The sequence below is a fragment of the Ursus americanus genome, chromosome 1 (genome assembly GCF_024610735.1).
Source record: "Ursus americanus isolate L20-20 chromosome 1, mUrsAme1.1.p, whole genome shotgun sequence".
Lineage (NCBI taxonomy): Eukaryota > Metazoa > Chordata > Mammalia > Carnivora > Ursidae > Ursus > Ursus americanus.
This window is the reverse complement of record NC_142127.1, coordinates 30,436,670-30,458,114: the sequence shown is the minus strand read 5'-3', so window position 1 is coordinate 30,458,114 and position 21,445 is coordinate 30,436,670. Positions and strand designations below refer to the sequence as shown.

General features: G+C 44.3%; 1 protein-coding gene across 5 annotated transcripts in view; it reads right to left on the bottom strand.

The window, feature by feature from the left end:
* Window positions 1-21,445, bottom strand: part of LYPD6B (LY6/PLAUR domain containing 6B) — a 208,766-nt gene that overhangs the window by 69,358 nt on the left and 117,963 nt on the right. For 4 of the 5 annotated variants that reach the window (XR_015723758.1, XM_045782175.2, XM_087860636.1 and 1 more), the window contains exon 2: window positions 18,046-18,123. The exons of the other annotated variant lie outside the window; for it this stretch is intronic. The gene's annotated coding sequence lies outside the window, so the exon portion shown is untranslated. The remainder of the gene's footprint in view (window positions 1-18,045; window positions 18,124-21,445) is intronic. 5 annotated transcript variants of the gene reach the window in all.

The following is a 21,445-nucleotide window of genomic DNA, read 5'->3' as shown; positions in this document are numbered from 1 at the left end:
TAAATAAATAAAATCTTTAAAAAAAAAAAGTGGTTTTCTTGGTATATATGCATAGAATATTATTCACCCATTAAAAAAGAAATCCTGCTCTTTGTGACAACATGAATGGAAGTGGAGGGATTCTCGTAAGTGAAATAAGCCAGAAAAAGAGACAAATCCTGTATGCTATCACTGATACGTGCAGCCTAAAAAAGTCAAAATAACAGAACCAGAGAGTAGAATGGTGGTTGCCGGGAGAGGGCAGGGGAAGGAGGGGACATGTAGAGGAAATGGGGAGATGCTGGTGCAAGGGCACAAACTTCCAGCGATAAGAGAAATAAGTTCTGGACTGTAATGTAGAGCGTGATGACCAGAGGTGACCATACTGTAGTGCATACTTAAAAATGGCTAAGAGTACATTTTACCTGTTTTGCCCAAGAAAAGGTAACAATGTAAGGTCACAATGGAGGGCTTAACTGACCGGACTGTGGTCATCACCTCACAATGGATGCAAATATCACATCATCACATCCACGTCGTACACCTTAACACGATTTTGTCAATTTTACACACAATTACGTTTGTCGATCTGACCTCAATAAAGCTGGGGGTGTGGGGAAAGAATAGGGGCAACTGAGGACTCGGCATACAAAACTCATTTTGTGGCCTTTGACATGCAGGCTTCCCTCCACGCCCTTTGCTGTGCTTGTGGCAGAGCTGATCCCCGATGCCCGAAGCAGGCCAGCACAGGCAGCGAGGGCGGTGATGGGGACACGTGGGGACACACACGGCCCGGCTGGGCCAGAGCAGCAGGAGCGGTGCAGGTGCACACCAGGAGCTTGTTCCCATGGGAACAACGAATGAAAGTTCCAGGGAGGGTCTGTTTAATAACTTTTCTCCAATTCATTCATGTTTCCATATTTGCTTATTTCGCCTTTTCCTTCCCTTTAGTCCCTTTTTGAAGACTATCTAAAGCCAGCCCCCCCAACCCCACAACAAAAAAACAACGCCCCCCCAAAAAAAAGCCACCTTAAGAAAAGGGATGTGTGTGCCCTAAGGAAGAGCAAGAACTACTGCCCATTTGGAATTTCCACTGTTACCAAAGAATTACAACCCAGCAGCAGAGAATCGTTAAATTCGCTGATTTCGCCTATACAACAGCATATAGCATTGTACCCATTCCTGCACTGCCCGCTGAATCAGGACGTTTAGAGGGAGAAGGCCCAGCAAAGCCCCTAGTAAATCTGTCTTTTTGTATTCTAATCATAAAAAGTATTCCCCTCACTTTCTCACACGGCGCCTAACGTCACCTTAACAGTGTTTATCAAGACAGACAAAGTGTCTTCACCAAAGCTTGAGCATTTCTCTTCTCTGACAGCACACACTGATTAAATCTTACCAGAGAAAACTTAGGCAGACCAGAATCCACCTTCTTGTCAGGTACAAAGAGACGGACTTTACAATTCTGGTATGTCCTTGCCTTCTCTCTCTCTCTCTCTCTTTTTTTAAATTATATTAGTCACCATACGGTTCTTCGTTAGTTTTTGATGCAGTGTTCCATGATTCATTGTTTGCGTACAACACCCAGTGCTCCATGCAATATATGCCCTCCTTAATAGCCATCACCAGACTAACCCACCCCCCCCACCTCACTCCCATCTGAAACCCTCAGTTTCCCAGAGTCCACAGTCTTTCATGGTTCGTCTCCCCCTCTGATTTCTGCCCCTTTCATTTTTCCCTTTCTTCTCCTGATGTTCTCCATGCTATTCTTTATGTTCCACATAAAAGTGAAACCATATGATAATTGTCTTTCTCTGCTTGACTTATTTCACTAAGCGTAATCCCCTCCAGTTCCATCCATGTCAATGCAAATTGTGGGTATTCATCCTTTCTGATGGCTGAGTAATATTCCACTGCATATATGGACCACATCTTCTTTATCCATTCGTCTGCTAAAGGGCAACTCGGCTCCTTCCACAGTTTGGCTGTAGTGGACATTGCTGCTATGAACACTGGGGTCCCTCCTTTTCACTACCTCTGTATCTTTGGGGTAAATACCCAGTACTGCGATTGCTGGATCATAGGGTAGCTCTATTTTTAACTTTCTGAGGAACCTCCATACTGTTTTCCAAAGTGGCTGTACCAACTTGCACTCCCACCAACAGAGCAATCTACCCTTTCTTTTTTTTTTTTTTAAAGATTTTATTTATTTATTTGACAGAGACAGCCAGCGAGAGAGGAAACACAGCAGGGGGAGTGGGAGAGGAAGAAGCAGGCTCATAGCGGAGGAGCCCGATGTGGGGCTCGATCCCATAACGCCGGGATCACGCCCTGAGCCGAAGGCAGACGCTTTTAACGACTGCGCTACCCAGGCGCCCCGCAATTTACACTTTCAACGCTATTCCGATTAAAATACCAATGGCATTTTTCAAAGAGGTGGAGCAAACAATCCTAAAATGTGTATAGAACCAGAAAAGACCCTGAATTGCCAAGGAAATTTTGAAAACAAAACAAAATGAAACAAAGCTGGGGGCATGATGCTGCCTGATTTCAAGCTACACTACAAAGCTGTGACCACAAAGACAGCATGGTACCGGCACAAAAACAGACACACAGATCAATGGAATAGAATAGAGAGCCCAGATATGGACCCTCAACTCTATGGTCAACTAACCTTCAACAAAACAGGAAAAAATATCCAACGGAAAAAAGACAGTCTCATCAAGAAATGGTGGTGGGAGAATTGGACAGCTATATACAGAAGAATGAAACTCTTGTGTATGGTATAAGAGAAAATGACTATTCTCTTATACCATACACAAAGATAAATTCTAAATGGATGAAAGACTTCAGTGTGAGACAGGAATCCATCAAAATCCTAAAGGAGAACATAGGCAGTAACCTCTTCGATATCAGCCACAGAAACTTCTTTCAAGACACATCCCCAAAGGCAAGGGAGACAAAAGCAAAAATGAACTTTTGGGACTCCATCAAGATAAAAAGCTTCTGCACAGCAAAGGAAACAGTCAACAAAACAAAGAAGCAACCCAGGGAATGGGAGAAGATATTTTCAAATGACATTACAGAGAAAGGGCTGGTATCCAAGATCTATAAAGAACTTCTCAAATTCAAAACCCAAAAAATAAATAATCAAGTCAAAAAATGGGCAAAAGACATGAACAGACACTTCTCCAAAGAAGACATGAATGGCTAACAGACACATGAAAAAATGTTCAACATCATTAGCCATCAGGGAAATACAAATCAAAACCACATTGAGATACCACCTTACACCAGTTAGAATGACAAAAATTAGTAAGGCAGGAAACAAATGTTGGAGAGGATGTGGAGGAAGGGGAACCACCCTCTCTCATTTTCTTATTGTCGAGAAAAATAAAAGGGATAGAATTGGGGGCACCAGGGTGGCTCAGTCAGTTAAGCATCCAACTCTTGATTTCGATTCAGGTCTTGCTCTCAGGGTCTTGAGTTCAAGCCCCACGTTGGGCTCCGCACTGGGTGTGGGGCCTACTTAAAAAAAGTGATAGAATTTTGTAGAAGATATTTACTGAAGACATAGCTGTTTCCATTTTAACTTGGGTTGAACGATCGCTTACCAGTTTTGTGCATTACCTAAAAGAACCCCTAAAATAATTATACTACTGATTGTAAATTTAGGAAAACTGGAGTGAACACTGATGGTATACAAACCAACAGTGCCAGATGAGCCTTTCCTCGCAGGACCATTTCAGGGTGGAGGATCCCGAGGGGATTGTGACTTTGCTTGCAATGACATTAGTGGCAAGAGACCTTTCCAAAACGGGCTATAAGTTATGAATTAACAAGAGCTCTCTGTGAACTGATTAATTCCTCCATATTCAGAATGCCCACTTTTAAAAAAATAAATAACAAATCAAAATGACCTTTCCAGCACTCACCAACACAGCAAACAGAAACAGATCCCAGTTGGATATCTGGGGGAGAATGATGTCTGTGGCATATGTGCTGATCTGCGCTATAGAGCCTGTATTTTTCTGGTCACCCTGTCAAAAATATAAAATCTCCTTAATATATATGATGCAGCTCTTGTGCTTCGTGAACAATTCACCACGAGAGCTCCGGATCGGACAATACATGTAGTTATCGGCATGGTCAGCTCACGGAGAGTTACTGAGACGGGCGGACTTGGTAACACACCTCCTGGTGCCTTTGAAAGTCATCTGCATAATTGCAGAGCTTTCTCACCCCCGCTGAAGACCCATAATTGTGCCAGGACCAAGTAAGGCTCTCCGAACCCCAGTCCGGTGACCGGAGGCACAAATCTCCCTTTCAATTATTCCTGAATGACGGCACTTGAGCATCCATTGGGAAAGGGAAGCAGGTCCCCCGCATGCACCTCTCTCTCTCTCTCTCTCACCTGCCACTAGTCAGTGATTCTGAAATCACCAGGCACAGCTGGAATTCTCTTTCCTGACCTCCAAACTTGGGTATTTACAAACCCGCTAATGAAGAAACCACCATCTCCCGACCACTGGATAGCCAGACAAGAATGAACAATGACAGATGTACACTTTTATTCTAGAGTTGGACAAGAAAAGTAATTTTGCTTCCCACTGAGCTTTAAAGGGCTGCCTTTCATCCCACTGGGGAAGGTGCGAAGCTTGCCTCGTGCTGACTGGCCTGGCCTCTGATGGATTTATTGACAAGACCTACCAGCTACAGGAAGCACAGGGATATACCCTTTGTCCAGAAAGAAGAATGTACACCATCGACGGGCTTCTGGGACCTCATAAAACAGTCATTGGGCTTAGAAGATCATGTCTACAATGTATTCGTATCAGGAGGAAAGCATTAAAGGCATTTCTCAAGTTTAAAGGAAAACAACATTTCAAAAGCAAGGTGAGCTAGCCGCCAGTGTCTGAAGTTAGTGGGGACGCGGAGTCTTTAACTTTAACAGACTCTGCTGCGTGAACAGGGGTTAGCGTCTGAATGGCTTCCTCACGTATGTTGCCTGTCATGGGCTAAAGAACAGGACATAGAGGGAGCACTGTTTAGTCTCATTTGAGAAGGGCAGGAGAGGGTAAAATGATAGGAAACAGAGTTAATTTTGCACTGAGCTCTAGATCACAGCGGTGACAAGACGCTGTCTTTATCCTATTTTACAATTTCAATAAGGCTCCGACATTCTACACAGCGATAAAGAACAACGAGCCACTGCTTTTACGCTGCATTCTACATTAAAAGGCTGTGCTGGGAGCCTAATTGCTTCTCAGCCAGAGTTATTTAAATCCCTAGCCCCCAGTAGAACACAAGACATTCTCGACGTGTAGTGTGTTGGATTTAACTGGAGTCAGGGAACCCTTGTTCAGATCCTGAGCTTAGGTTCTCATCACCCCTGGTAGAAATGGATTAACTTGAGCAAGTCACTGAACTTCTTAAAGCCTCTGTGTCCTGATCTGTCAATCAGGACAGCATAATTTAAATTTCAGGGCTGTGGGTGAGAAGTCAACGATAAGAAACAGTGAGAAGAGAATTAACTATAAAGTATGTTTCACAATGCCTGGCCTATAGTAAGTGCTCGATAAATGCTAGTTCCCTTCCAGTTTTTTCCACTTTTGATGGAGGCAAAGAAACTCTTGGAGGGGGGCGCCTGGGTGGCTCAGTCATTAAGCGTCTGCCTTCAGCTCAGGTCATGATCCCAGGGTCCTGGGATCGAGCCCCACATGGGGCTCCCTGCTCAGCGGGAAGCCTGCTTCTCCCCTCTCCCACTCCCCCTGCTGGTGTTCCCTCTCTCACTGTGTCTCTCTCTGTCCAATAAATAAAGTCTTAAAAAGAAAAAGAAAGAGTGAAAGAAAGAAAGAAAGAAAGAAAGAAAGAAAGAAAGAAAGAAAGAAAGAAAGAAAGACTAAGTCTTGGAGGAAGGAAAGAGTGCCGGGTAGTGGAAGAAGCTGACACCGTCTGAGCTTTCTCGCGGCTGGGGTGGCAGATTTAGCCGAACCACACTACCAGTCCTCTGAACAGGCTCTGTGTACCACCTGCTGAAGTCTCTCATTGCAGGGAAGGCACAATGAAGTGCCTGACAAGCGAGAGATTTGTTCGGAGCATTAGCCATCTATCCCAACCCCTTGTGGATCCCACGGCAAAGCTTCCGGCGACGGACGACTCCCAAAATGTCCGCCCTCTAAGCCAAAAAGCAATGCACGAGCTGTTTCATTGCCCTTGGTCAGTCACATCTGTTTACCATAGAAAAGGCAACATGACAGACTCCCCAAAAATGAGGTGAAAAGGAGTAAGAGAAAGGAGGAAATGGCCAGATGAAGAACAGCTAAGGTACCCAGTTACAACAAACATCTCTTTCCTGCCAGGACACCAAAAACAGGAGCCCAGCCAGCTTTGCAAGCTGCTATCTTAGCCAGTTGGCTACATATTTGATGGAAACAGAGGTCCAACAATAGAAAAACAAAATCTCTTTCCCACCAAATGGGGAGTGGTCGGAAATGCATGTGAAGAAAAGTGTTGTCGCGGGGTCGCAGATTTATTCTCTCCACATGGCATGGAATGCTTTTACACAGCTCCCACGCTTTGGGGCTGTTTCTCTAACTACCAACGCTGCCAATTCCACCTGCGATCTAAAAACCGGCTGTACGTTTGCTTCCTCGTCTCTCCACATGTAATAACGGAAACACCATTTTTCATGCTCCAGAAAAATGCAAACACAGCTCAACGGATCCACTTCAAATCTTCCCAAACAGTTCAACTGAGGATGAAAGCAGAGGAGACATTGCAGAGTGAAGATGGCTGGACGTCTGCAGGCATGGGGGGGAAGTGTGCCTAGAGGGAAGTCTCTTTGTAGTAGAGCTGTTGTCGGCTTAAAGCATAGGTGCTACCTTAATTTTACAGTCTGTCAGATATGCGTCTTATAGGATGGCATGTGACATCTTTTAGGGTCATCCCAGTACTGCCTTCTGTACAATCCAGGGGTTGGCTGTCATGCTAAGACGTAAGTGGCTGTCAGACAAGTCCTGTCAATGGCCTCCAGTCACCTGATTAGCCTGAATGCCCCTCCAAAGACAAACATCAGACATAGTTTGGAAGTCTGTGAATCTAATAGCTAAGGTAAGAGCAAAAAATCAGCAGTTAATATAGCCAAGCACAAGCCACAGGTCTGGGAGTCCACAGGTTAGGGTGGCAGACAGGGGCCTAGGAATACGAGGGTCTAGGATCGAGGCACCGACCACTTATCAATGCAAGCCTTATTCCTTTCCTTGAATGCTTTTCTATTGTTTGTAAAACTAATCATCAGTTCCTTGAAGGATCCTTGACAGTAAGGATGCTGAAGTCCCTTTCAATTCTCTGGTCCTTGCTGAAGCTGGGGGGAAGGGACCAGAGGGGCAGGAGACAGATAGCTCAGACCACTCAGTTGCACCTCTAAACTCAACACCCTCCTATGCTGTGTCAGCTCAGACTGGAAACTGCTTCCCACAGAAGAGCTCTGCCCCCTATGAATCCACACGTGGTCCAGTTGCTTTTGTGGCTCATGTGACTGGTCTGAGTGTCCTGCTGCTGACACCTTAATGTCAGGACCCATATGCAAAAGGAGGCAGAAATAAGGGGAAAGAGTAGAAAAGCTGAGCCTGCCAGCTATAAAGCAGGGAGCTGGGGTGCAGACCAGCGATTCAGAATGGAGAGGGGTAATCACAGTGCTGTGGGCGCTCACACACTTCATTGGTTTTTATTGTCGATCTGGGAAAGATACCACAGAGCAAATTTCAGTAGTAGAGAATTTCCTTCTTAAACCAGCACAACCACCACTTCACCACCAATGGCTCCAATGTTCTCATACCTCTCAACAGCAGAGAGTAGCTCCGAAAAAAATATTTTTTCCTATTCAAAACCTTTCCCTGCAATTCACGTGTTACTGCAAACGTGTGGCCTTTCTTGAGTCCCCCTTTTCCCCATCCCCGGTTCCCCAGACACAACAAGAAGCTTGAGGATATACAACCTCCCAGAAAAACAAAAAAATCCGAGGCGTGGGGGGGAGGCTTCACATAAGAAATGAGAAAAACAAGATTCCTATCCTTGAGTTATAAAAACTGAAAGGTACGGGGAATTTTATAGACCCAGAAAGTGATGAAATGAAGAGAAAGACATCAAGTCTACCCAAAAGGTGATAAAATATTTTATTTGTTTTTTGGTTGTGAAAAAGAAATAAATCATTAAGATGACTGTCAGAATGCCTCAAGGAGAAGGGCATCAACTAGGACTTGGCTATAAATGTTGTAGAGAGTAATAAAAGAGTTGGGCTTGTTTCCTTAGCACTGGTCTGGCTGAGCCTTCCTATTGCAACACAGGAATCAGGGGCAATGGTACAAGTCCGAAGGCCACAGGGCATGCATATGCATTATTGCCTTTCCAGGCGGCCCCGACCAAGGATCCCCGAGCAGCTGCTCCCCACCTCTGCTCGGGTTCCCACTGAACACAGACACTACGGGACATGTTGTCAAATGACAGGGCTTCAGGGTCACAATTTGCTTTATTCTCGTGACGACTGATTACTTCATATATACATGCTTATAAAACAGGGGAGGGGGTCGGGCAGGGGCCTGTCCTTATTTTTCTTGCTCCTAGGAATTCAGGATGAAGCAGCTCAGTCTAAGGGGCCTTGGATTAATTCTGATATTGTTTAATGATGCATTTCAAGTGCCTGAAAGGCAGAGAAAGGTGACAGAGTAGCTGTTATAAAAGCAACTGTTGATTTTATTTAAACCCCAGAAGGATTAGTTAAGAATTTGTAAAAGAGGTAGGATTTTCAGCTACCTCACAGACTTGCATTCAGCCTTTTTCCTTGAATATTTTCTTTCTCTCTTCTGTATGTCAAGCGATCCTGTAAGCATGTGATGGCTCGACTAAGTCTTGAAAGTTAAGACTCAAAACTAGGTTTCTCTCGATCTCTCATGAATATATATATTAAGAACTCAGAAATAAACTGAACTTCGGAAGGAACTGGAAGTAAACACACGTCAGTCAGTAGTCATCTCCACAACTACCCATATATCCATGTGAGCTCTGGGACATTCAGTATCATGTTCGTCATCCAAATCACATCAACAGGACCCAAGAGCAGAGCCGAGAACACTGACACAGTAGGGAACAGTTAGTACCTGTAAAATGGAAATGACTCTAGCTGCCTTGCAGGGGTACCCGTCTAGATGGCGCACGTCTTCTTAAGTGTCGAGGTGCTCTCCCCACCATCACAAAGACAAGGCCTTAAGGTGGCTTGACTGAGATCACCACCGAACACTCCATGATCAACCTGCAGCACTACTAAGAAGGAACAGGCAAAAAAAGGTGCTCCCAAATCACCGTTTTCAGAGCCCTATCTTTACACTTTAGATCCACACCAGGCAGGCTGGAGATCCGGTAACTCACAGAATGATTCTACACTGACCATTAGGATGGCCACTTTTGACCATATCGAACCAGTCAAGGTCTCAAATAGAGACACGGCTGCCAACCTGCACCTGTGAAGTATTTTTCCAGAATGCTACATGACTCTATGTCCAAGGTACGTTTATGTAACTAATATTACTAAACAGCTACCTTGGCCCTGGAGTCCACTGCCTGAAGATTCTTATTCATCTGGAACCAATACGAGCCAGGCTGCATGACTCAGGGGAATGGTAATGATGGGGATGAGTAATCGTTCTCTTGAAGTCACTAGTTAGGATAAAGGCAGTTGTTCATTACCTGACAGGACAGGTTTCTCAGGCCGGCCCAAAAAAGAACAAATAAATCAATGTCACTTTCCTCCCTAAGATCTTAAAACTCTATTTAAAGTCTGTATTTCAGCTCACAGCTCAAGGAAAGCTACCCACAGAATTATCCATCTGGCCTCTCCCTTACCAAGGAGCTAGGGTAGAGGTGGCAGAGAGGACATTTGTAACCTTTGTGGAGAAAAGTCCTATAGAAACACCACCTGGCTCTGTGCTCTTGGTCACTGCCTTGGTTATTTTAGGAATCCTTCCTATAAAACTAATACGATGCCTTATTCTAACAGGGTGAATACACACGCTGACACCCAACCGCCTCTAGCATGGCCGTTCATTTGAAAGACCGGAAAACGGAAAATCTGTCCCTTTCGGAGTATAACCAATCTCGGGAGTAAATCCATAAGTGCATCAGGGATTCTCATTGCCTAATTAATCTGCATCTCCCCAGTATTTTCTATGTTGCATTACTCTAATTTACCCTTTGGGGAGAGAGATGTTAAAATACTGTTACTTGCAACTAGAAGAGAAGTAAGTCCTGGGGAGCCAATGCAATGCACAGTAGAGCGAATATAGACAGTATCATATTATAATCAAACTTGCTAAAAGGCTAAATCTTAATCCAACCACTGAAAAGAAATGGTAATTATGTGACACGATAGAGATGCTATCGCTACAATGGTGATATTACAATATATAAATGCATCAACCTGTTGTGTACCTTCAATTTATACAATGTTTATGTCAAATATATTTCAATAAAAAAATAAAAATATGATTTATTCCAAAGGAAATGCTAATAAAGAAAAACAAAAAATAAAGTTATTTAATAGATGGTCGGTCACTATCTACATTATTCCCTCATTTTAGAGTTCCTTTGGATAACAGCTAAATAGGTTTATACTCTGTGTCATTTTGGTAATAATCTGATTGAATGTATTGCTGAGGCTACAAAGAAAACTTAAGCAAAAAGGCTTGACCACACACCGGATCAGAGTATACCCTGAAGGTTAATAGCGGGAGAGAAGCAAGGCGCCTGTCGAGCCCCCACCGCAGGTAAGGTCATTGTCCCCACGCCTTGATTCATCCTCCAGCTGGTGGCGCCACACTGGGCGGCTCGTGCAGATCTGCTGCATTGGAGTAACCACCTTTCTTAGCCCTTTTCTTAGCAGTTATCCATATTTGGAAAAGGGGGGGAACCTGGCTCACAAGTAGACGGGACTCGATGTTCACAGGATAAATATGGAAAGTGATTCTGGTGAAAACAGGAGAATCATGCATGGCTTGCCATGTTTAAACATGGAGGAAGTTTTCATGTCTATTCTAGAAAGACTTCTTGAAGATGAAATTTCAAGAGCCTGCTTCAGATTACATTTGAAAAGCCATGCTTTAGTTGGATTGCTAATAACAACCTTTCGAGAAAAAGCCACTGAGGATGGTAAGAAAGTTGTTGATGTGCCTGGGGCCATGGGTTAGAAGCTTAGGGACACACGTGCAAGTGGGTAACCATGCATTCTGACCATTTGAAATGCCTTCTTCAGCTCATACTTCCTCGCCAAGAGCCAGCCTAGAGCAAAGTCCTTTCTTCTTCTTCTTCTTTTTTTTAAACTCCTTTTCTGTGTTTACTATTAAGCAATCCTCTTCACTGCTAGGGAGGAAAAAAAAAAAGGAGGGGCTCACACCAACTTGCAGGTATTGTCTTCCTACAACACTGGTCATAAAATCAATGCGGAAGACAAGGAAACCCAGCAATCCTAGGGTGAGTCAAAACTGCAGTGGATTCAGGTAAACACCAGGGCTGAAATGGCCTCTGTGGGGATAAGGTGACTCAACCCCCCTTCAGGAACCACGCGGACTTTTGCAGGCACTCAAGGCCCCTGTGGTGAACCAGTTTTCAAGGTTCCTCTCACACCACGGGCGCAGAAGGCCCAGCTGCCTCTCACCACGTCCTCCGTCCCCCACGCTCACATCCTACTCCTGGGCACCGCCAGTCCCCCAGCATAGGCAATGTTTGCCAGAGCCAAAGGAAAACTACTGTTCGTCAACCAAGCCTACTGAAAAACAAAAGTGCAGGCTTTGGTAGACCTGGCTGGCCAAACGGGTGGGAGCTAAAGGGGTACTGGTCTGCTGGCCAGATCCATCCCAGGAAGCAATTAAGTTTATAGCCAGGAAAAAACAGCCCCAGAGGCCTTGGAAACAAAAGAAGCTTCCTGCCTGTGTTCTGTTCACTCACTCTGTCATAAAGGCAGGCTCAACGATTCAGCTGCAAAGGCACACAGTAAGGCACTGTTTCGTGAATGTCTGCTGTAGAGACCTGCCTGTCAGGTTTTCATTTCTACGCTAGGGGATAAACTGTCCCAGCTGGTTCAAATCAGAAAAAAAGCAAGCAAGCATCCAAAAAGGAACAAGTACTCAACGCAGCACAGGATTATAAACTCCTGAAGACTAGCTGAAGGAAGAGATTATAAAGGTAACAGTTTCCACCGGTATGAGGAAAGCATTGCTAGGATTTCTTGCTTGACAATCGAGAGATCTGGCCTTCCAGGAAGTTCCTGGTGTGGGAAGGGGAGGGCAGCCAGCAGCAGCCTCTCCCTCGTCCCTACCCCATGTTCTGCCCTACCTGGTGGGGCTGTGCCTGTTTCGACTGCCCATATTCCAGCTTAGATTCTAGCTGGAATCCATCTTAGGGCGAACATGGAGTTTCTCACATACGCAGAAGTTGTGGCAAATACCCCCAGCAAGCAGATCATCCGTGATGCTAACCTGAGTCTGAGTAGGAGGACGAGGACCTCAGAAGGAGGAAGCTACTTGCGGAGCCCAGAGGCAGCAATGAGATTTGATGGAGAGAAGATGCTAGATGGTTAGAATAACTGCCCTCAGGTCTTAGACTAGAAGTCTCTGCCCCATTCTAGTGCTAACTGGTGTCCTTGCCCCTAAACGTGTTCCACAGCTGTCAGACTAAGGAAGGGGCCATGGGCCACATCATCCATGGTGACAAGGGTAACCTTATAAACATTAGTGAAATTTGTCACTTTCCTTACGCCACCTGGGACCGCCTGGAGACTGGACTGAATGTAGTACCACAAATACTATATAAAAGCAGCTGTGAGCCCACCCTTTCCCTGCAGTCATCGTTAAGCAAGAAGCTAAATCCATTCTTTTCTTTTGAGCTTAGGCTCTCTGATTACCTGAAGCCAAGAATAAGAGACTACCTGAAAGGCTAGGGAGAACATAATTAAATATTCTCATTCTTCAAACATCTCCCCAGAAAATGAGCAGACACCATGACACCATGACCATGACCATTACCAGACACCTCCACACATACACACTCAGACTTACTCTCTGGTCCAAGGGATCACCAGTGTCTTTATTATCTCCAGTTAGGGTCTCCTACAATGTAACCAGATCCATTTTTGGCCACCTGGGTATACCCAGAAAGGCTGTGTCCTTCTCCAAAGAGCCAATCCCCCTGCCTCTAGAAAAATTATGTGGTCCAAGAGAGAACTCTGCTATGAGTCAGGAAGATTTCACTTCCATTAACGTGAGAAGCACTTGGGATTAATGCTGACTCTGGAGCCACTCAGCCTGGGTGGAATCCCAGTTCCACCACTTAGTAGCTTTACGGCATTGGTGGAAGTTACTTAACCTCTCTGTGCCTTGGTTTTCTCACCTATAAAATGCGGATAAAAACACTACTTATTCATAAGACTGTGTAATGACCAAGTGTGTTATGACCTGTAAAGGACTTAAAACAGTGCTTGGCATTAGTAAGAACAATATTAACATTTGCTGCTATTATTGCTATCATTATTATTATTATTATTATTATTATTATTATTATTATTATTATTATATTCTTGAGCATGTTACACAGCAGACCTCCACTTTCCAGAACTCTCTCAGATGGGTTGACAATACCATCCCTGCTCCAGGATGGTTTAAGACAAAATGATTATAATATAAACTAATTTCAGATTGCTTTTGTATCAAAGTTAAGAACCTAGGATAAATTTTACATGGCCATGAATTCTTTGCAGCTATTCCATTAGGAGGTGAAGTCTATTTTCACCTCCCTCACAGGCAGCAGCTGAGTATGGCGGTGTGGGGGACCCCAGGCAAGACCAGCAGAGCCCCGCCCAAATTGCTGACCCGCAGAATCATGAGCAAATAAAATGGTTGTTGTTTTGAGCCACTGAGTTTCTGGTGGTTTCTTATTATGCAATAGATAACTGATACAGAGCCCCAGACAAATGAGGCTTTATTACCAACAGCATATCCAACACAAACATACATAGGAAACCAGGCCACTTGTCTGTCTGTCAGCAGGCTTGCCAACTACCACATGGTACTGCCAAGCTCTCATCCCGCCCACCTAGGGCCACTAAGGCCACCACAGTCAGCCTATTAACTTGGGAAAACCTAAGGCTGACTAATAATCAAATCTGGGGAGACAGAGGCAAGCTTTCTGTGCCAAGGTAGGTGCCAAATTAGGTCTTTGCGGAGGGGGGTGGTTTGGAAATAGGATTTTGTTCCTTTTAGTCCATGATACAATCCGAGGCCCAAAGTGGCAAGACTTGGCTTCCTTGGAAGTAGCTTTATACCATGTGTCCTAAATATTGCACAATGAAGTAGGCAGATGCCTTCAAGGCAGGAGCAAACCAATTCAAGGTCCGCGTTACCAAGTGAGAATCAGGGAGGGCCAGCCAGAACCAACCATGTGATCCCCGTGGTCCAGCTACGTGGCTCCAAGAAAGCAGGGAGCCCAGAACATCTTCATTTTTTTCTGTTGGTCACAGCAAGAGAATGATTACATTCCAAGCTTTGATTTTGCTGTGACCTAAGCAAAAACCTCTCTCTCAACCCACAACACAAAGGAAAAGAATACCAAGTTCCATAGATCAGTATTCTATCATCTGTAACAGGTGGGAAGAATGGATAATCAACTTTGTAGGAAAATCACTCTAAAATACATTATGAGAAACTTTGGAAGCTTAAGTTCCTGTCTGTTAAAAGCAAAGCCATCTAAATGAAAATGACATGAAAACCATCTTATTAATCTGATAAGCTGGGTGATCCCTAGTGCTAAAGGTTCTTAGGTGAAGACCAGCAGCATTCGTCTGTCCATGTTATTTGTTTAGTCATCCCATATTTGTTGAGCACATACTTTGTGCCATATAGCATTGTGGGTGTCTAGGCATGAGAAAGTTGGGGCGGGGGGAAGAAAGCAAAGGAATGAAGATAGTAACGTTTACATAAAAGTAGTCAAGACATTTCATGTTCCAAGAGCTTACAGGTCTGGTCATCTTGAAAAACAAAATTCCCTTCTTGAAGCAAGTCAGAGTAACCCAGCTGAGCCCAACCCAAAGTGCTGCATCAATTGGAACTGATTAGGTTATAAACTAAGAGGGTTCAGAAAACTCCCGTTTTCAGGGAATTACAGAGCTAACTAGATATAACTGGTCCACCCAGATGAAGACGCTAAAATGGAATAATTTACCCAAGGACTCAACAACTGGTTTCAAAGCAGAGCCAAATCTGGGTCTTCTGGGCTCCAGGCCAGCAGAACTTCCATCAACCCCATGGAGACCCCTCTCAGGATACAAGGTGTTTACAATGCGAGGGGGCTTAAACACCCCAGAATTCCAACCCATCTGGCAGTAGACAGACGCTGACCATCCAATACAGTGAGCAGAAACTCTGCACTTGGGGCGCCTGGGTGGCTCACTCGGTTAGGCCTCCAACTCTTGATTTCAGCACAGGTCAGAATCTCAGGGTTATGAGATCAAGCTCTGCATTTGGGGGAGGTGTAGTCTCCAGAGAGTCTCTCTCCCTCTGCCCCTCCCCTAACACATGCACACACGCACATGCACTCTCTCTCTCTGAAATAAATAAATAAATCTTTAAAAAAAAAAACACAAAAAAACAAAAAACAACTCTGCCCTCATCACATGGGAGCAATTCAAGGATACGACTTCTTGTGGAATAAACTTAAGAGCCCTCTAACCATATACGCTTGAGTGCTCAAGCAGCCATTAAAACAGGCTTATAAGACAAAGGCACAAGAAAATACTTATGTTAGATTTAAATTTCAAAACTTAAATATGTAGTAACTATGTGAACACACTACACAACGGTAAAAATAGTAGCAAAACACACTAACGTGTTCATGACTATGAAGTTGGCAGTTTTTAACACTCGGTAAGTTTCAGTCTTCATTCTTTCTGCTGTTTCCCACAGGCCAAATATTCTTTAACATTCTTGAACTACTTATATATTTTTTAATGTTTTGGCTACCTCGATGCAGGAAAGACACAATGTCAATGGTGGTCAGATGGCAAAGGGCATGTGCGCAGGGACAAGCGTGAAAGTCAAGTGGAGGGCCAGCCCAGCATATCTGCACGTGAGTCAAAGCCTCGCCATGCGTGGCCCCTGTTCTGTGCTGTTCAGTCAGTCATACTCCTGATCTGCCACTTTTGGCTTGGCTGATTTGCCAGCTTTGGGCAACTTACCTACTTTCTTTAAACCTCAGTTTCCTTGGAGTACCTGGCTGGCTCAGTCGGTAAAGCGTCTAACTCTTGATTTTGGCTCAGGTTCTAATCTCAGGGTTGAGAGATCGAGCCCCTCATTGGGCTCTGTGCTCACTGGGGAGTCTGCCTAAGAGTCTTTCCCTCTGCCCCTGCCCCGCTTTTGCACACCTGCATGCACACGCACTCACTCTCTCTCTCAAACAAATCAAATTAAACCTCAGTTTCCTCAACCCTAAAAGGTGGACAGGAATAGGACCTTCTTCATAGGAATGCCATGCAGATCGAGAATAATGCAAACAAAATGTTTAGTCTAGTGCCTGGCAGGAAGTAGGAGCCAGCAAATGCTAGTTGTCATGAGGATGGTGATAGAGATGGCTAATACCACAGTTATTATTTTTTATTGCCATTGTTATCATCATTATTATGATTATCAGTATTAGGATGTTCCTAGCACTGTGTTTAACACTGTAACTAAAAAGGCATTAAGTTTCCTTGCTTTGGAAGATAGCCCAATGCTCTCCACGCATCTCATTGCTGGACCGTCTCTTCTCTGATCTCCATACTCTCTGGGTTTCTTAATAATAGACTCTTCAGTTGAAGTAACAGCTTGCACACCACCCAATATGCCTGGAGGGAAATGGTGATAACATACAGATTCCTACTTGTTTTCTTGGGCCTAATTAGGAGAACACAATGTCATCCTTTAAAAAAAAAAAAAAAAGGCAAGCAGTAAACCATCTCAGTAGATATTCTACAGAATTCTGCTTTGTGCTTGAAACTTGTAATTATCTTGAACAAACATGGGTGCTAATAATTCTATCTGCTCTTTCAACAAGAAACAAGAAGATTTCTGGCTCCATCAGCTCACAATCTCAGACAACTTCCTTTGGAGGCTGCCTCTCTCACCCATTAGATGCAAGGTGGGAGGTCTGTTTGCAAAGCAGAGGGCTTCTGGGCCAGGAGCCAAGAGCCCACACCAGGAGGAAGACTCCTCAGCAGACCACGTTCAGGTTCCTGAGGCCTTAAAAAAAGACATTCCCCAGCCGTGGCAGCCTGACCAGAGAAAACCAGACCTCAGATTCAGTTTTTTCACTGAGAAAATAGAGACGGGTCCGACAACTGAATGTGGTCAACATGGGTATTAAGCATCACATCGAAAACGGGAAAGGCCACATGAAGTAAAAAGCAGTCATCGGTAAAACGTACAACTTTAAACATGCCCAAATAGATGCCGTTATCTCTTCTCTGGTGGAGGAACACTTTCATCCTATTTTGGATCAGGAAAAATTTTCTAATCCTTAACACTTAAATGTCCCATAATTACAAATGCTCAATAATAAGTGCATGCACTTCCTAAGTAGACTTCGCAATGTGTTTCCTTTGATCTAGACACTTCTGAGCATCATTCCCTATCCCCCACATAGTCCTGCCCTGTCGCTGGGATAGTAACTCTGGAACGTTCTCTTGTAACTGACCAACTTAGTGTATTATGTGGGAAACAGAGGATTCTTTCAACCACTAATCATTCCCTGGGCATGGGGACTTCCTCCTTGGGTTCACCAGAAATAGGACTCAGGCCGAAATCTGCCTGCCAAACCCCAGGACCACAGCGAGCAGCACATGGTTAGGATGGGCTAGAAATTCTGGCAAATCACCCAGGAGACAGGCAGAGGACAGAGTCCCAAGATTTCCAGAGTCTGCCCGGATCCCCGGTCACCCAACCCAGAGCTCCCAAACGAAAAGCCAAAGTCCGTCATCGCTTCCATCCTTACCTCAAGAGAGAGCGCGGTGGTCAGGCTCCTCTCTCCGACTGACCGTGACGAGGTCTCTGCCCACACAAAGTAACCAGCCTACCAAAGATAAAAAGGTAAGAACGACTGCGGGCAAGGAGTTATATTCCTCAACAACGGGAATGTCTTCTAACGAAAAGCAGGTCTGCGGATGTTTGAAGACCTTTCAGACGACAACAGCAGCAACATAATCAATTGAACAAAATCAAAAGCGTGAAATCCCTGGAATCAAGTCAGGTGGGGCCGTTCAAGCTGCAGAGAGCGAGCTAACGTTTTATGAACACACACCTGGGGCCCGTCTAATTGGGAATGGTAATAATTGGTGAGGTCATATACCTCAGCGCACCCCTCGACAAAAACGGCTGCTTACCAAGGAGCGGGCAGAGCTCTGTGTAACACTTACATCTACCAGGGTAAGCTGGCAGGTCAGGGCATCGCACATTCACACACTCAACACGTCCGCACACAATGAGCACTCTATGCCGTGTAACTAACCCTGCTTTGGAAGACAGCCCTACCAGCTGATGAAACGATGACAACATGAGACCTGAACCGAGATGAGGGGATGGGAGGGAAATGCAACCTTCTTCAACATGCACTCAAAGCAGCACATGGGAAAGACCACAATGAGGGCCCATTTTAAGGAAATTCTATTGTTTATTTATAGCCCTAATCTGTGATGGTTCATTTTGTGCTTAATCAACTTGGCTGGGCTCTGGTGCCTGGTTGTTTGGTCAAACAGAGGTCTAGATATTGTTGTAGAGGTATTTTTTAGTTGTGATTAACATTTAAATCAGTAGACTTTGAGTAAAGCAGGTTATCCCTCACATCGTGTGTGGGCCTCATCCCACCAGCTGAAGCCTTATCATATGGTTCTCTCATCTATGGAACATAAGAAGTAGGAAGATCGGTAGGAGAAGAAAGGGATAAAGAAAGGGGGGGAGTCAGAAGGGGGAACAAAGAATGAGAGACTGTGGACTCTGAGAAACAAACTGAGGGCTTCGGAGGGGAGGGGGTGGGGGAATGGGATAGACTGGTGATGGGTAGTAAGGAGGGCACGTATTGCATGGTGCACTGGGCGTTATACGCAACTAATGAATCATCGAACTTTACATCAAAAACCAGGGATGTACTGTATGGTGACTAACATAATAAAAAAATATTATTATAAAAAAAAAAAAGAGAGAGAGAGAAAGCTGAGGTTCCCTTAGGAAGAGGGAATTCTGTCCCAGTGGAGGTTTTGGACTCAAGGCTGTGATATCAACTCTTTGCTTGGTCTCCAGCCTGCTGGCCTGCCCTGTAAATTTTAGACTTCCAGCCTCCATAATCACAGGATGCACTTATTTAAAATCGATCAATCTCTAGCTGTTGATCCATCACTAGACACACACACACACACACACCCTATTGGTAGGGATTATCTGGAGAACCCTAATACACCATCTAACTTCAAGAAAGAATGCATTAACTTATAAAATATGTATACGATGTGAAAAAGACAACACAAAAAAGAGGCTAGAGCATGAGGACTAGTCCACAGAAATGTATTTTGTAAGCTATTAAACTATTACTTGATGTGGTTCACAAATTAGGTTCTGAGCAAACTAGTGGCCAAAGCCACAAAAAAGCACAATCACACTGACTCTAAGATAAAGGACAATGTACACACTTCAAGAGTGTTAGCTTTTCCTTGTTAAGAAATTTCTCCCAAGGTGTTAACTTTTCCTTCCTTGGGTAAATTCTTATAGTGTCCTTTATCATGCACACTGAAGGGTCAGGAGGGAAAGCAATTGATTAGAAGTGCCCCCAACTATCTATAGTAGGGAGTCTGCTGTAATGCTTCTCCAGCATCCCTCAGTGGGAGAGAGAATGCCAGAGCACAAGTCACTGGAGTGATTTAGCAGGGCCAAAAAGAAGCCCAAGCACATAGCACTCTGATCTGCTCGATCCAGGGATAAAAATTAGAATTTCTGAAACAATGAATGAAGCCTATATCCTTTGAGATATTTCCCAGAAATAGTATTTCTCCCAGCAAAATGCTGGGTGGGAAGTGGGCTATACTGTCTGGGGTTATGGTCCCTGGTCATTGCCTGGAGTGAAGGTTTTCTTGCTGATCGGGGGGCCAGAACCACAGCAAAACTTACCTCAGACAGGTTTGTAAGTTCAGGTAATATATGTCTGAGAAAGGTAAGGTTTAATTTTTATATGTTTGCATTTGTAGAAGTCTTATATACCCTTCCTGCATTAGAATCAATTTTTTTAAAAAATGTTTATTATGGTAAATATACATAAAATTTACTATTTTTAAGTGTGCAACTCTGTGGCATTAAGTATATTTACGATGTCGTGCAACCATCACCACCATCCATTTCCAGAACTTTTTCATCATCCCAAATAGAATCTCTGTACCATTAAACAATGAGTCCCCATTGCCCACCTCCCCCACCCCCTACACCCCCTGGTAACCACTATTCTACTTTCTGGCACTATGAGTTTGCCTATTTGAGGTACCTCACATAAGTGGAATCATGTATTATTTGCCCATTTGTGCCTGTATTTAACTTAGTGTAATGTTTTCAAGGTCCATGCACGTTGCACCCTGTACCAGAATTCCACTTCTTTTTATAGTGGAATAATATTCCATTGCTAGTATATACCACATTGTATTTATTCTGGAATTATCTTTTCTGTAATTAACTCAATTATTGAATATTTGCAATGTGACAAGTCTGATTTTTTTAAGCATTAACTTTATTTACTAAGAACAGTACGTAAAAGTCAGAAGCGCTACTCCACAAGGAACCAATTAATTGTATAAATCCTAGTTTCGGCATCGGTAGCAGCAGCAAGAAAACCAAAGTCTAAGTTTCTCTTCCCTAAGGGTTAGGTAAATCTCCCCCACAATCTTAATTAATGTTCTTCACGTTTAAAGCTGAAGTGAGATTCGAATATCCCCACTACTTGGCCCAGGTGCTCTGTAATGCTTCATATCCGGGTGCCTAAAGCTTATCAAGCGTCATCCTTGACCCCCCACCCGGCGATAACGAGCTTCTATCTAAACAGCTGACGGCAAGACGTCAGAGAAACTGCAGTCCTAGGACACTACCTTCTATCCCTACAGATAAGATACCCTGATGGAGGCAGCTAGAAAAGCACATCTTCCCCCTAACCAGCTTGCCATCCCTCAGCTTTCCATTTCTAGACAGGCACGTAAGCAAACAAGTCTTCTGTGTGGACACACGGGTCCCGAGCAGCACACAGCACCTCCCCAGCCAGACAATGTAATAGTTGCAAGAGAACTCGAGAACCGCGCTCCACCCTGGGTTTCACCTGTAGAGCGAGCGAAAGAGCAGATGGCGCGAAGGGGCGAGGCCGCCACACA